The 13456-nt window shown below is 57.2% G+C and overlaps 1 protein-coding gene across 8 annotated transcripts in view; it reads left to right on the top strand.

Annotated features, from left to right (window-relative positions):
* The first annotated feature begins 12540 nt into the window (after nucleotides 1-12540).
* GRM4 (glutamate metabotropic receptor 4) overlaps nucleotides 12541-13456 on the top strand; it is a 116235-nt gene continuing 115319 nt past the window's right edge. For 7 of the 8 annotated variants that reach the window (XR_005367589.1, XR_005367591.1, XR_005367590.1 and 4 more), the window contains exon 1: nucleotides 12541-12626. The gene's annotated coding sequence lies outside the window, so the exon portion shown is untranslated. The remainder of the gene's footprint in view (nucleotides 12627-13456) is intronic. The other variant, XM_038553774.1, reaches the window with a different exon arrangement.

Below are 13456 nucleotides of genomic sequence, written 5' to 3'. Positions count from 1 at the left end.
GGTGGAGTGTGCGACTCTTGATCTCAGGGTCATGAGTTTGAGCCCCACATTAGTTGTAGAGATTACTAAAATAAGTAAATAAACTTTAAAAGTTATTGAAGTATAGTTGACACAAAATGTTCTACTAGTGTTAGGTGTATGACAGTGATGTGACAATTCTACACATTCCTCAATGCTCACCATGGTAAGTGTAGTCACCATCTGTCACCACACAACATTACTCCTTTAGCACTGGCTGTATTCCCTCTGCTGTACTATTCATCTCCATGACTTATCTATTTTATAAGTAGAAGTTTCAGCTGAAATGTTTTGATTCTCATTTTTTTTTTTTTACAGAGTGGATTTGTATAAACGTCTTCTTTTCTCTGTTCTTCCAGAGGTAGCTTCTGTTTATTTTGTTTGTTTTGTTTTGTTTGTTGTTGTTTTTAAAGATTTAATTAATTAATTAATTAATTAATTTATTTATTTATTCATGAGAGACACACACAGAGAGAGAGGCAGAGACACAGGCAGAGGGAGAAGCAGGATCCCTGCAGGAGCCCGATGTGAGACCTGATCCCTGGACTCCAGGATCACACCCTGATCAAAGGCAAATGCTCAATGGCTGAGCCACCCAGGCGTCCTACTTCTGTTTATTTTGACCAGCAATACTAGGCATTGGCAGACCAGGTGAGAAGTTTGGGTGACTTACTTTGTTTCTTAGTTCAGGAGCACTGTCTTCTGTTGCAAGAGTGAAATGACATTTTGGGCAAACCGATGACACCTTTTTGGGGGTGGGGAGACTGAGGCATTTAATTTACTGGATCTTCTCGTTTCTGTAAACTTAATCCCTTACTTCACTGACAGTTTATGTCTTTCCCTCTGTTCACCAGCAAGTCTCCCAGAGCCACCACCCTCCCCAGTCGTCCCTGTCACCCAGAACTGGTGCCTTTTTAAGACAGCTACTCCAGCTGCACACATTCAAAAAAACACCTTCCTTCCTTTCTTTCTTTTTTAAAAAAGATTTTATTTTTAAGTAATCTCTATACCCAACGTGGGGCTCAAACTCACGACCCTGAGATCAAGAGTCTCATGCTCCTCCGACTGAGCCAGCCGGGTGCCCCCAAAACACCTTGCTTTCAATTCTGGCAGCAGCCAGCGCTCTGATCTACTGGGCATCAGACCTCTTCGCAGTATTTTCCCACCAGGGCAGGGTTCACTCTCTCTCAGGATCATTTTATTTGTGTCCCCATCCAGGCTCTTGCTGCCTTCTTTTTCTTTTGCACGGAGTCTCCACTTGACCTTCTCTACTCGGTGGGGTCCAGGGCTTGCTCTGCTGCTTTCTTTCTGTACTTAGCTATAGACTGAAGTTCGCAGCACTCTGATTCCTGGTAACGCTGAGGGTAGGGGGCCTGGGTGCCTTTATCACTCTCCTCGTTCTTCTGCATGGCTTTGGGGGGATATGTGCAGGGATCTGGATTTAGGCTGCTGCTGTTATCCTAAGGCGGCCTGAAACCCAGCCTGGGTACTTTTACAGAACTGGCAGTGACCACTGGCAAGTTACACATGAGTTATCAAGTCAGTCCCCATTATTTTATTTTTGTTTAAGTTGACCAGAGTTGTCCTATTGCTGGCAACCAAAGAATCCTAGCTTTGACACCAAGTTTCCGGCTACCCTGGATGGAGCTGGGTTGCAGGGAGAGGCAGATGGGAGCTGGGGAGAGAGGTGGAGGAGCTCTGGACCTGATTTTAAGCGATCCTGAGGCCCAGGGGGCATTTCTGGGAACCGGGCAGCTTCATAATTCTGTGTATTTTTTTAAACTTTTACTGAAGTAAAACACACTTTCACAGAGTGAACACACCCGTGCCATTAACATCCAGACGAAGGAGAGAACCTAGAAGTCCCCAGAAGTCCCCTCATGCCCCTTTCGGTCACTACCCCCTCAAAGATTACCAGTACTCTGACTTCTCTCACCATAGGTTATTTATTCTGTTTTTATACTTAGCATGAATGGAATCACACAGTATGTATACTTGGGTCTGGCTTCTTTCTGCTCAATATTATGACAGTGGGTTTCACCCACGCTGTTGAGTAGACTTGGCATCTATTTTGAGGATTCATCCAGTGCCCCTGGAACCACTCCCTTTGTCTAACAAGCAGAGCTGTGGCTCAGAGCCCTGGAGCTCCATGGGCCCTCATGGGTGAAACACATGCACCTCTCCACCCTTGGGCCCTTTGCTGTTTACACTTCCAAATTTGGAAAGAGCTCTTTTCCAAGAGTGCTCACCTGCCCTGATCTCCAGTCTGTCCCCTCAGAATGCAGTCCTCGGGGCCCCTGGGAGGACATGGTTATTGGCACAGGCATGACACAGGGGGTTCCATACCAGCTCTCTGTTAAGCTCTGCAGGGATGGGGACTACTCCAAGTGCCTTTCAGGACCATGGTGAAGATAACCGGCTACCCCCGACAGAGCTTGTCAATGCTATCGGTGATGCCTGAGGTGATGCCTGACACTGAGGCCGTAGACATGTTTGGACTGTGCATCACCTGAGATGACCACACAGGGGCTGATTTAATTGGTCTGGGATGTGCCTGGACATTGAGAGTTTTATTTTTTTTAAAGATTTTATTTATTTATTCATGAGAGACACAGAGAGAGGCAGAGACACACACAGAGAAAGGCACAGACACAGGCAGAGGGAGAAGCAGGCTCCACGCAGGGACCCCGACGTGGGACTCGATCCCGGGATTCCAGGATCACGCCCTGGGCCGAAGGCATCGCTAAACCGCTGAGCCACCGGGGCTGCCCACATTGAGAGTTTTAAAAGCTCCCAGGTGGGATCCCTGGGTGGCGCAGCGGTTTGGCGCCTGCCTTTGGCCCAGGGCTCGATCCTGGAGACCCGGGATCGAATCCCACGTCGGGCTCCCGGTGCATGGAGCCTGCTTCTCCCTCTGCCTGTGTCTCTGCGCCTCTCTCTCTCTCTCTCTGTGACTATCATAAATAAATAAAAATTTTAAAATATATATATTTAAAAGCTCCCAGGTGACTCCAGTGGTCAGTAAGGCTGCCAGCCACGGGCCTGGCACATAGTGGGAGTGCAGCAAATGTTGACTTTGGGCAGAGAGAGAAGTGAGGCTGGTTTGGGAGGCTGGAGTATGCAACCTCCTGGGGCTGACGCCCCCCTCGCTCCCCTTTCATGCCTCCTCATCGCACTCCGCCCCCCCCTTACACTGCCTTCTGCCCACCTAGGAATCCAGGACATCCCCTCACCTACCGCCTCCTGCCCCGGGTCTGCCCGGCTCCCCCTGGACTTGGCGGGGCATCAGAAGGGGCCCCCTCCCTCCCTGCCGTCAGAGCAGGTGAGCTGGGCTGCGCAAGAATCCGAGGGGGCGGCGGCCCAGCTGGGAAGCAGCCTTGAAATAGACCCCTCGCCGCCCCCGCTGCCTTGTCCGGGAATCTGTTCAGGTGAAAAACAGGCCTCTCAATCGGGGCGTCGCACCCGGCGTCGGAGGGAGGAGGCGCCGAGCGCTCTGCGCCGCGCAGCCGGGGCCTCGGTCCAGCCCAGGTCCGGGCAGAGCCGCCCGGGGCCGGGCCAGCGCTGCAGTGAGGGCGCTCGGCCACCGGGAGGCGCTGCTGTCCGCACTGGGGCGCCTTCGCGGCGACTGGGGCTCCCGGCCGGGCCTGGGAGAGGGGAGGGAAGGCCCGCGGGGCCGCTCTCCGGAGAGGAGGCTCTTCGCGCCCCTTCCCGATCTGGAGCGCCCTGAGATGTGGTCTCCCTGAAATTCTGGGGTGGAAGGGGGCTGAATGGGCCCTGCCCGAGGAGGCTGGGGCGCACCCCCTCCTGCAGGAGCCGGCAGAGGAGCGGGGCCACCAGCCCTGCGCTCCTGGTTTTCGTTCTGTCCGTTTCCCACTGGCTTCCTGAATTCTGAACTTTGGGACAGGGGTTGGTGGTGGAGGTCAGGACCACCTGTCCATCTAACCGTTTGTCTGTGTGTCCATGCACCTGTCTATTCAGGACCCTGGTGCTCACAGGCTGTACACCCACCGGGCACAGGAAATAGAGGGGCAAGAGATGATCCTTCCCCATGGGGGATGTAGACTGAAAGCTCAGGAATTCTCCACAGGGGTAGTGGTTAAGCTGGGGCTTGGAGGTGGGCGACTGGGGGGGGGGGTTGTTGGTGTCTCGGGTGGAGAAGAGAAGGTGATCCACCATGTAGGTGAGACAGAGAAGGAGGGCCCAGGGTCCCACTTGGGCTGGAGGCTGCAGGGGAGGGAGGAGCAGCGGGAGGCCTCGTGCCAGCAGCTCTACTATCTCTGGGGCCGGTCATCAGAGCAACCTTGCAAAGGGAGCTGTGTCAGCCCCTCTTTATTAGTGAGGAAACTGAGGCTGGAGAGGTCAAGTGACCTCCTGTGGCCCCACAGTGACACAGTGAGTGTCGTGGCTGGGGCTGAGAGCAGGTGTCTTAGGCTCAGGCGGAAGAAGAGCCTGGCCTTTAACCACAGAGTTCCTTAATCGGAGCCGCCCCAAGGTCAGCCGGTGTCAGCTTACACCCTGATGCCCGCCTGCCAGAAACAGAGGGTGTCTTTCATGCCCCTGCTTCTACTTTTGCGCCTCTGAAGCTCCCCCTACTCTTGGGAGAGGGTCTGCCGTCAGCCCCCACCTCTGCAGTGTGTGGGAAAAGCCTTTGCCCCTGGAGAGGTGAGTTAGGCTCTGTCAGCAGGTGGGGAACGCTTGGTGGGACCAAGCCAATGCCTCAGGGTGCCCACTCCTCCTGTGACCCCCAGGGACTGGGGCCAGGGAGGCCTTGGGTCCAGAGGTCAGGCTGAATTCTGTGGTGAAGCTGACGTGAAGCACTGGCCTGGTGGCTCCCCCTTTCTGCGCCTCAGTTGCTCAGGTGTACAGGCCCAAAGGGGTGGTAAAGACCCCTGAGGCGGTGAGGGCTAGGGGAGGCCCAGGTGAGGGGATGTTTGGGTAGGACTTCGTGCATGGGGTGGGAGGGTTGGGAGGGCTGGGAGCCCTGGGTCCTCTACCCATTCCCGCGCCCAGCCCAGCTGAGAGGCCCCTCCTTCCCACCTAGCCATCTCCCACCTTGCTCCTGCGCAATCCTCGTCTTCAATTGTGGGGGGTCTCACACCCCACTCCAGCTGGTTGGTGTTCTATTAATATTTCAGTTTGATGAATTAAAGATTCTTTCTACCCTCCTTCTGATGTCCCAGGAGGGAATTAAAAGCGCATCCAATCCAATCAAATGCCATTAAAATGCAGCCCACGAAGGGAGGAGCTGATGGGTGTGGGCTTTTCATTCCCAGCACTGCTTTGTCCTCTTGGAGGGGGGGGAGTCCTGTGTGATGGGTTGGTCTTTGTGAGGCAGGTGCAAGAGGCAAGAGAAAATGGGCGAAGGAGGAGGGCAAAGGGTGTTTGCAGGAATGCCGCTGCCTTAGCAAGGAATCGGATCCTGCATGTGGCTCAGATTTCCAGGATAACTGAGGGTGTGGGGTGAGGAGAGGCCGTGGGGTTGTGACCCCAGCCCTGTGATCTGACTATGACTGCCCCCCCACGGGACAGTGGAAGCCTCCCTGGCGCTGCCTCGAGGGCTGAGTTAGAGACCTCAGCAGTGAGGACAAGAATCTTGGAGACAGCACGAATGCAGAGAGATGCATCCGAGGCTCTGATAGTGGGAGGTCTTGGGGGTCATTTCCAGCTTTCTGTCCTGTTAGCTGTCTGGGTCCTCCTTCAGAGGGAGCAAATGCTGGGGCTCCCTTCTAGCACTGTCTGGGAGGTTCCTAAGGAGGACCAAGGCTGGCGTGTGTTGAGGGGGCAGCAGGGATTGACAAAGGGGCTTGCTGGCAATTTCTAGCCCAGCTGTCAATCGGTCGGCCAGTCTGTGTGGCCTGTGCCTCTTCCCAAGGGCCTGGGGCCCATTTGGAGGACAACCTAAGGCTCTAATCGCAGTGCCTCACAGAGCCCCAGCAGCATCACGATCCACATTTGGCAGGAGGGACACTGAAGCTCCAAGTAGGGGAGTGGCATGGGACTGGATTAGAGCAGCGGTCCTGGGGTCTATCTGCCCTTGGGCTGCCCATGGAGTGTGTGATTGGGACTGGAGAGATGTGTTGGGGAGCAGACCTGGAAAAAGACCCTGTGAGTGGGGTGCAGCCGAGAGAACACATGCCTTTTCCAGCTTGGGCCTGTCCCCCTCCCACCATGGCCAGCTGGACTGTGTCCCCTCCTGTGCCTGTCACCTGGCTGGTCCCCCTGGCACCCAGAGCCCTGCCACTCAGCCCAAGGAGCAGGCTGGCCACAAGGCCTGGCAGGCGGGAGGGGTTTTTAAATGTTAATTGTATTTTGACATCCCGGCCTGTGACATCCATCCTAATGACATTTGGCTTGCAGCTGACAGCCCCCGGACATGTGGAGAGAGAGGGATGATAAGTAGTTTTAAATTGCAGTGTGGCAAAGAGGCTGGAAAATCCTGAGTCTTAAGAAAAAAAAAGAGAGAGGGAGGGTTGCTGGAGAGAGGAGGAGGTGAAAGTGGAAACTAGGGAGGAGAAGGAGGATGCCTAGGGACTGGGGGGGGGGGGGGTCAGCCCTTCATCTGTTTAACAAGCGAACATGCACCTACTGCATGCTCTGCACTGGCTCAGCTGTGGAGGATCCAAAGCCCAGTTGGGCCGTGCGCCCCACTGCCCTGTGCATGGGGCCAGAGTCTCTCAGCTCCTCTGTCAGAGTCTAAGTGACACTAGTCCCTGACCTCCCTTCCTGGCCACCCTTGAGCTTGAGACAGCACGGATGCTTCCCCTCCTTTACCTTTCTCCTCTCCCCTCCCTCTTTTGCCCTAAAGGTGGGGGAAAGTGAGGCTGAGGAAGGGAAGGGGAAGCATCATTTTTCAGGCCTCAGAGCTGAGGGGCAGAGGGAAGCAGCTAAAATTGACCTTAGACCATTTCTCTCCCTCCATCCGCCCCACCCACCATGCTTCCCCTGCCCACCCACCAGATGAACTTCCTCTCCTTCCCAGCTGGCTTCATCACCACACAGGCAGGGAGGGTCCCCCAGCATCTTACCTGTACCCCCATTCTTGTGGGGTGCTCCTGCAGCCTCTGTTAACCTCTCTCCAGCAAGATGCTGCTGAATGTCCCCTGAATCCTTGCATATCTCGTCTGGCTTTTGCCTCTGGTCCGATGCACTTGGGTTTAGCAGAGCTGTATTCAGAATTTGCTCTTTTTTGCTCTCTATTCTGTTGGGTCCCCTCTCTCCCTTCACAAGGCAGGTGGCAGGTGGGAGGGCCTAGGTGTGACCATGCTGTGTAACCTGGAGAGTCCTTGGTCCCAATTGGATCATTCCAGGGGAGCAGACCCTTGTCAGAAACCTCAGTTAGATTTTTTTGGAATTTAGAAGAAAATATGGCACAAATATTATCTATTATACAATACCCCAGGAGGCCTTGGAGCAGTATTCCCCAAAGGAATATGCTGGCTCCTATGCCTGCGGTGAAGCAGAGTTATCTCCCACCAAGGGAGCCAGATGTGGCAATGACTCGCTCTCACATCAGCTTTTGCAGCCAGAGGAGTTTGTGGAATACTTATGGACCAACTTGTGGCTTTCAGAGCATTCTGGACTTTGGAATTGTGAAAAGGGGATCATAGCTTTAGCCAGTTCACGACTCCTGAGAAAGTCCCAGAGCTCATTGAAGTGGAATGTCCTGGAGGTTGGACCCACACTGGCCTAAGGGAAGAGTAGATCCTCAGGTCCCTCTTCTGCTAACCCTCGGCAGTGTCAGGAGGGGGTCGCTCACACCTTGTCCTGGCTGGGGGAATTTCAGAGTCCCCATGCCCATGCCCCTGAGACTCAGTATCTCCGTGGGGCAAAGGAGAGGGGCTGGTGTGACCCCAGGAGGCAGAAGAGGACTGATTGGCCTCAGGATTCTTAACCCCAGGGTCCTGCCTCTGACACCTGCTCTCAGCCAAGTGCCAGCAGAGTAATTTAGGCCCCTCCCAGAGAGCCTGGAACCACTGCCTTCTCTAGCAGTTAGCTCTTCACCCTGGAAATGTCCTGCTGGGGGACAGTTATTGTTTAAAGGAACTCCTCCATCAGAGGCATTTTCATCTAATGGCCTGGTTTAGGGGAAACCAAAATTGAAGCCCATCAGACATGGAGGTTGAGACGGTGGTCAGGTCAACTGGACAAGGAACCATTTATTAGGTGTTCTAGGCCTGCCAGGCTCTCCTCTGGCCCTGGCCACTTTCAAGTTCACTCTGATTTATTTCAACAAATTCTAAACTTCACGATTTTCAAAGGCAATCAATCACCCTTTCCTATTTGGCATCCTTTGAAATGAGGAAGTCAGAGGAGTAATTTGGATACAGTTGCCAACACAGTGGGTGGGAAGGGGCAGGGAAGTTGTTTCCCCATAACAGGGAGGTCAGAATCAGAGCCCAAAGGAAGTCTCTGCTGCAGCATAAGGGAGTTAGGTCAGACTTCGGGAAGAATTTCCAGGTCACAACGACATGAAGCGCAGGAGTATTATTATTTTCTCTAGGACTACCTGTCTCTTTTTCCTCCTCCACCAAGCCCCTACCCCCAATGCTGAGATGGTGTCTCCTTTTCTCTGGGGAAGCCTGTGCCCATGGGATTGGTGGATTAGAACAACCAGCATGCTCACTCCCCCAACACCGCCCCCCTGCCCCCCCTCATGTCAAGCAGGTCGGCCTTTTTTAAAGATTTCCGAGTGAGATGCAACCCTGAATCCCAGCATGCTTAGAGAAACACCAGCCTGGCCCCTCATCTCACTGGTAAGGAAACCAATGCTCAGAGAGGCTGGGCAACCTCCCCCAGGTCACACAGTCTTACACAGAGGACCTAGCCTCTTGCTTCCAGTCCTGGGCCCTCTCCCCCCACCTCAGCCCCTAACAGTCAGGGTACAGCTTGCTGAATGGGGCATCTGGGAATTCAGGCCTTTGTGTCCCACCTGGCCCTAGGCACCAGGACCCTTGTTCCCTGACCCCTTGAGGTCACTTCTGATCACTCTTCCCCTATAGAGGTGGCACTGTATCTCCCTTGTTTCCACATCATGCCCAGGTCAGGGACACCAACTGAAGTTCCTTGAGGTGTATGTGTGTATCCGTGTGTGTGTGTGTGTGTGTGTGTATGTGTGTGTGTGTGTGTGTCTGAGGGTCTCCGCAGGTGTGTGCCTATTTGAATATCTGTATATATGTGTGTGTACCTGTGTGTGTGTGTCTGAGGGTCTCTGAGGGTGTGTGCCTGTCTGTATATATGTGTGTTTCCATGTGGGTCTGGGTCTGAGGGTCTCCGTGGGTGTGTGGCTGTTTGTATATATATGTGTGTGTCTGTATATCTGAATGTGTCTCTATGTGTGTATGTATGTCTGTCTCCATGACAAGTCAGGTCAGCCAAAGCCAGCAGGTAGGAGAAGGAGGGTGGCCCAGCTAGACCAAGCTGGGGCTCACCGGTGAGAGTGGGGGGCTGAGTGCTCTGGGGGGGTGGAGGGGAGGGAGGCCCCGGAGTGGCCCGGGACGGCTGCCCAGAGCGAGGCTTCAGGCTGGGCATCTTCAAACTGGACAAGTGCACACTCTCAGCTATCTGCCAGCCAACAGCGTTTCTTTTTTTAACCCCTGAAAAATAGAGCCTGCCCAGCCTTCTGCGACACAGCTGGTGGGGGGCAGGGGCGAGATAATTATGGTCAGTGAAGGCAACACCCAGGGCAGGGGATGGCAAGAAAGGCTGTGTTAGTTTGCCTTCTCCATAAACCATGGCCCATGTATTTTCAGCTTTATTGATTAATGAACTGATTTATCAATTAATTCAATACAAGGATATTGGGGACGATACCGTGTTAAAAATGTGGCTCCCACTTGCTGGCACCTGAACACAGGACTGGGCGCTCTGCACACATTATCTCATTCCTTTCTCACGACGGCCTGGCCAGTAGGACCCAGGTACCGCTAGCTCTTAGGGTAACTTTCCATGAATTAGATGAAGGACCCCCCCCTTTAGTCAGATGCAGCCTCAAGATAGGACGAGTCACTTGCCAAGCCCAAGGCAAGTTGAATTGGAGCCTCCCAGCATTCCCTGAACGGGTGGCTTATTGCCCACCAGCAGCTGCTCTGAGGTCGGCATCGTGGTCCTTGTTCTACATACCGGTTAGGGAAACTGAGGGACCCTGAGCAGGGGGACCCAGGCAGGCTGTTCCCAGGGAGCAGGCCTCTTCAGGAGTGACAGGAGTGTCCTGCAAGCCCAGAGCTGTGCACATGAGGCTACGTAGAGCCACTGGATGGCAGGAGCTTTCGTGGCCTTAGCTTACATCCCTGTAAAATGCTCCAGGCTGAGGTGTGCATGGCCATGGGGTGCGCTCCTCAAGGGCAGGATAGTGTTCAGTCATTCGTGGATTCCCAGGACTGGGAATGGAATAGGATCTCCTCCAGTGTTGATTGCATTTCAAAAGGTATGAATGAATTCATGCTCTAGGTCCTTCCATCAGAGACTTTGGTCTGACTGGATAAACTAGACATGTATTTGGGGCCATTAATGTGTCAGCAAAGAGAGTTCATGCTTTGCCAACATTTCTTCTTTCACCAAACATTCATTGAGTTCACACTAGGGGCCAGGCATAGTGCCAAGCACCGGATGAACCATGGTAAACCAGTTGCGGTCCCAGCCTGGCATAGTCTGCAATTCTGGACCAGGTGGGGGTGCCCGAGTGGGTCTCTGGGAAGGGGCACGGGTGGTGGATATGAGGCATGGAGGGAGAAAGATCAGATGAGTAGGGGGGAGGGTCATTCCTGCTGTCCCCAGACTCCCCAGACATTCCCTTGACCTATAAGGGTGCTATCTATGGCAATTAGGGGAGGGGCTGTAAGGGGGGGCTGAGGCCCCCCACCCCATGGGCAGAGGCACATTTAAGCCCAGGGTGGCACCCTGCAGATCAGCCAGGAGGACTGAGGGACCGAGGGGGAGGGAGGCCATTGCCAGCCATTCTCCCCCCAGCTCCCTGGCACTGTGCTGAGCACCCTCCCCGGGACAAGGACAGTCACACGTCACAGCTCTAATTGAAGCCACTTCTGCAGTCTGGGACGAGATGCTCTTGCAATCCTAAGAGGGCTGCATGGCTCCCTCCCTCTCTTCTTCCTCTGCCTGGCTCTAAGGCCTGCCCTCTCCTGGGATTTTTCACAGCACCCCCCAGGGAAGGAAGAGAGCTGGGGCTCCAGCTTCTCCCCAACAGGGATTCTTTCCCTGGCTTGTGTTAGCCTGGCAGCCAGGCCACCTGTTACACTTGGCAAACCAAGGTTGATGGGAGACCGGCTGACTGTGGACCAGGGCTTGGAGGTTCCCCTGGCCTAGTGGGGTTCTGGGGAGGAGGGGGGCCTCAGAGGAAAGCCTCCCCCCAACAGGCTGAGACTAAGGACAGGTGGAATTGCCTCACTGGGCCTCAGTTTCCTCCCCCCCCCCCCCCCCCCCCCGTGGTATGCTCCAACCAGGAGCGGTGGGGCGTGCAAATGAACATGCCACATGGGGGCACACGCCACGTGCATGCGGATGTGTGAGAAGAGGCCCTGCGGGTGGGAGTTCTCGTGACGCACAGGGGTGGGGAGGAGCGCAACCCCTTTGCATCGCTGTGCTTTGCTGTACTTCTGCGGGTGTGTGTCGGAGGCTGTGTTCCCTGACCCTCGACCGTTGGAGTCAGGAGGGTCCCCCCCACGCGTCCTCGGGCCGCTGGGCTGACCCGCAGGGGCGGGGCAAGGAAGGGGGCTTCCAGGGGAGGGCGCCGCTGGGGCGTGGCGGGAGGGGGAAACTGCGGGGCGGGTGTGGCGAGGCGGAGGGGCGCTCGGCCCGCCCGGCCTTCCGGCGGCGGAGGTGCGGGTGCGGGTGCGGGGTCGGGGGTGGGCGCCCAGGTGCTCGCTCTTTAAGAGGCCGGCGGAGGCGCCGCGCGCTCGGTCCGCACTCGCAGCGCAAACTTGCCGGGCCCGGCTCGCGCCTCCTCGAGGGCGGCGGCGGCGGGCGCGGGGGCTGAGCCGCGGCGGTCCCCTCGCCCCCTGGTGCTCCGGGCGCCCCCGCCCCTCCCGCAGCCTCCCGTCTGCGCGTCTTCCGCGCTCTCCCCGTCTCTCGCTCGCTCTCCGGCGCGCTCTCTCGCTCGCTCTCATTTTTCCTTGCTGCTGCCGCCGCGGCCGCCGCTGCCGCTGCCGCTGCCGCTGCCGCTGCCGCCGCGCCGCCGGGCGCCCGCATCTCGGCCGGCTGCGCTCGCAGGTCGGCTCGCGCTGCACTCCCCCGCCCGGAGCCCCCGGCCGGACCCCGCTGCCCGGAGCCGCCTCGCCCGCTCCCTTCGGCTTGGACGCCGGGCTCCGCGGGGCCGGGGCAGGGCTGGCCGCCGCTCCCTTGCTCTTGCCGGAGCAGCAGCAGAACGCCGCGCGCGGGGAGGCGGCTCCGGCCGGGCGGCCGCCGGCCCATCCCCGCTGCGTCCGGGACTCCGGGCGGCTCGGCGCCCGGCTCGGTCCGCAGCGTCAGCGCCGTCCGCCGCGGCCCGGGCTCTGGGCAGCGCGAGCAGCCCGCGGCCGCCGCCGCCTCCCGGCGCCCCCGGGGCAGGCGGGAGCGCAACCGACCCCTCGCCGCGGCTCAGACCTCGCCGGCGCGCGGTGAGTTGTGGCCCGCGGGGAACCGGCGGAGGGGACGGTGCCCTCCGGCCTCTGGGGCGTGGGCTGCGGCGGGGACCTCGGGGTTCGCGGAGGTGGCCTCTGAGCTCCCGCGCTCGGGCTGCCCGGAGGAGGGCCGGCGGACCGGAGCCCTCGGGGCCGGAGGGCGCGGGACCCGGGCTGGAGGGTCTCCCTTCGGGGCTAGGGCAGGCTCCCCGAACGCCCGCGAGGGAGGGACGGGGCAGCGGCTTATTTATTTATTTATTTATTTATTTATTTATTTATTTATTTATTTATTTATTTATTTATTTATTTATTTATTTATTTATTTATTTATTTATTTTCCGGGCCTGGGGGAAAGTGTCTCTGTGTAGTGGGGCTTATGTCAGGTTCTGCCAAATGGGGGTCGTGGCAGCTCTCAGGTGGGGGCGGGGGCATTAGCGCGCCCCCTCCGCGGAGGGGCAGGGCAGGCGGGGGCGCGGGGCGTCATCTGCACCCCTTCCCCGCGGTCCCCCGGCGGCAGGGCGGGCAGCGCCAGCCTCGCGCGCCTCGGCTCCTTTCCCTTGCACCGCGTCCCGCTACCCTGGTCGCCCCAGCGGCACCTTCGCCACTGGCCGAGCCGGGGACCCGCTGGCTCGCGGCCGCTGCGGCTTGGGACTGCGCCCCAGGGCCTGGGGGCTCCGCGCGGCCCCGGGACTTCAGGGTCAGGGGCTCCTCCGATACTCTGCACCGACCCTCTCCGGGACCCCGGTGAACCCGAGGCTCTGTGGGGCCGCCGGGCGGGTGGCCAGGCCGTGCGTGCGCGCGCGCGTGTGTGTGTGCGCGCGTGTGTG

This window comes from Canis lupus, chromosome 12 (genome assembly GCF_011100685.1).
Source record: "Canis lupus familiaris isolate Mischka breed German Shepherd chromosome 12, alternate assembly UU_Cfam_GSD_1.0, whole genome shotgun sequence".
In the NCBI taxonomy this organism is placed as follows: Eukaryota; Metazoa; Chordata; class Mammalia; order Carnivora; family Canidae; genus Canis; species Canis lupus.
This window is presented reverse-complemented; position numbering and strand designations above follow the sequence as displayed.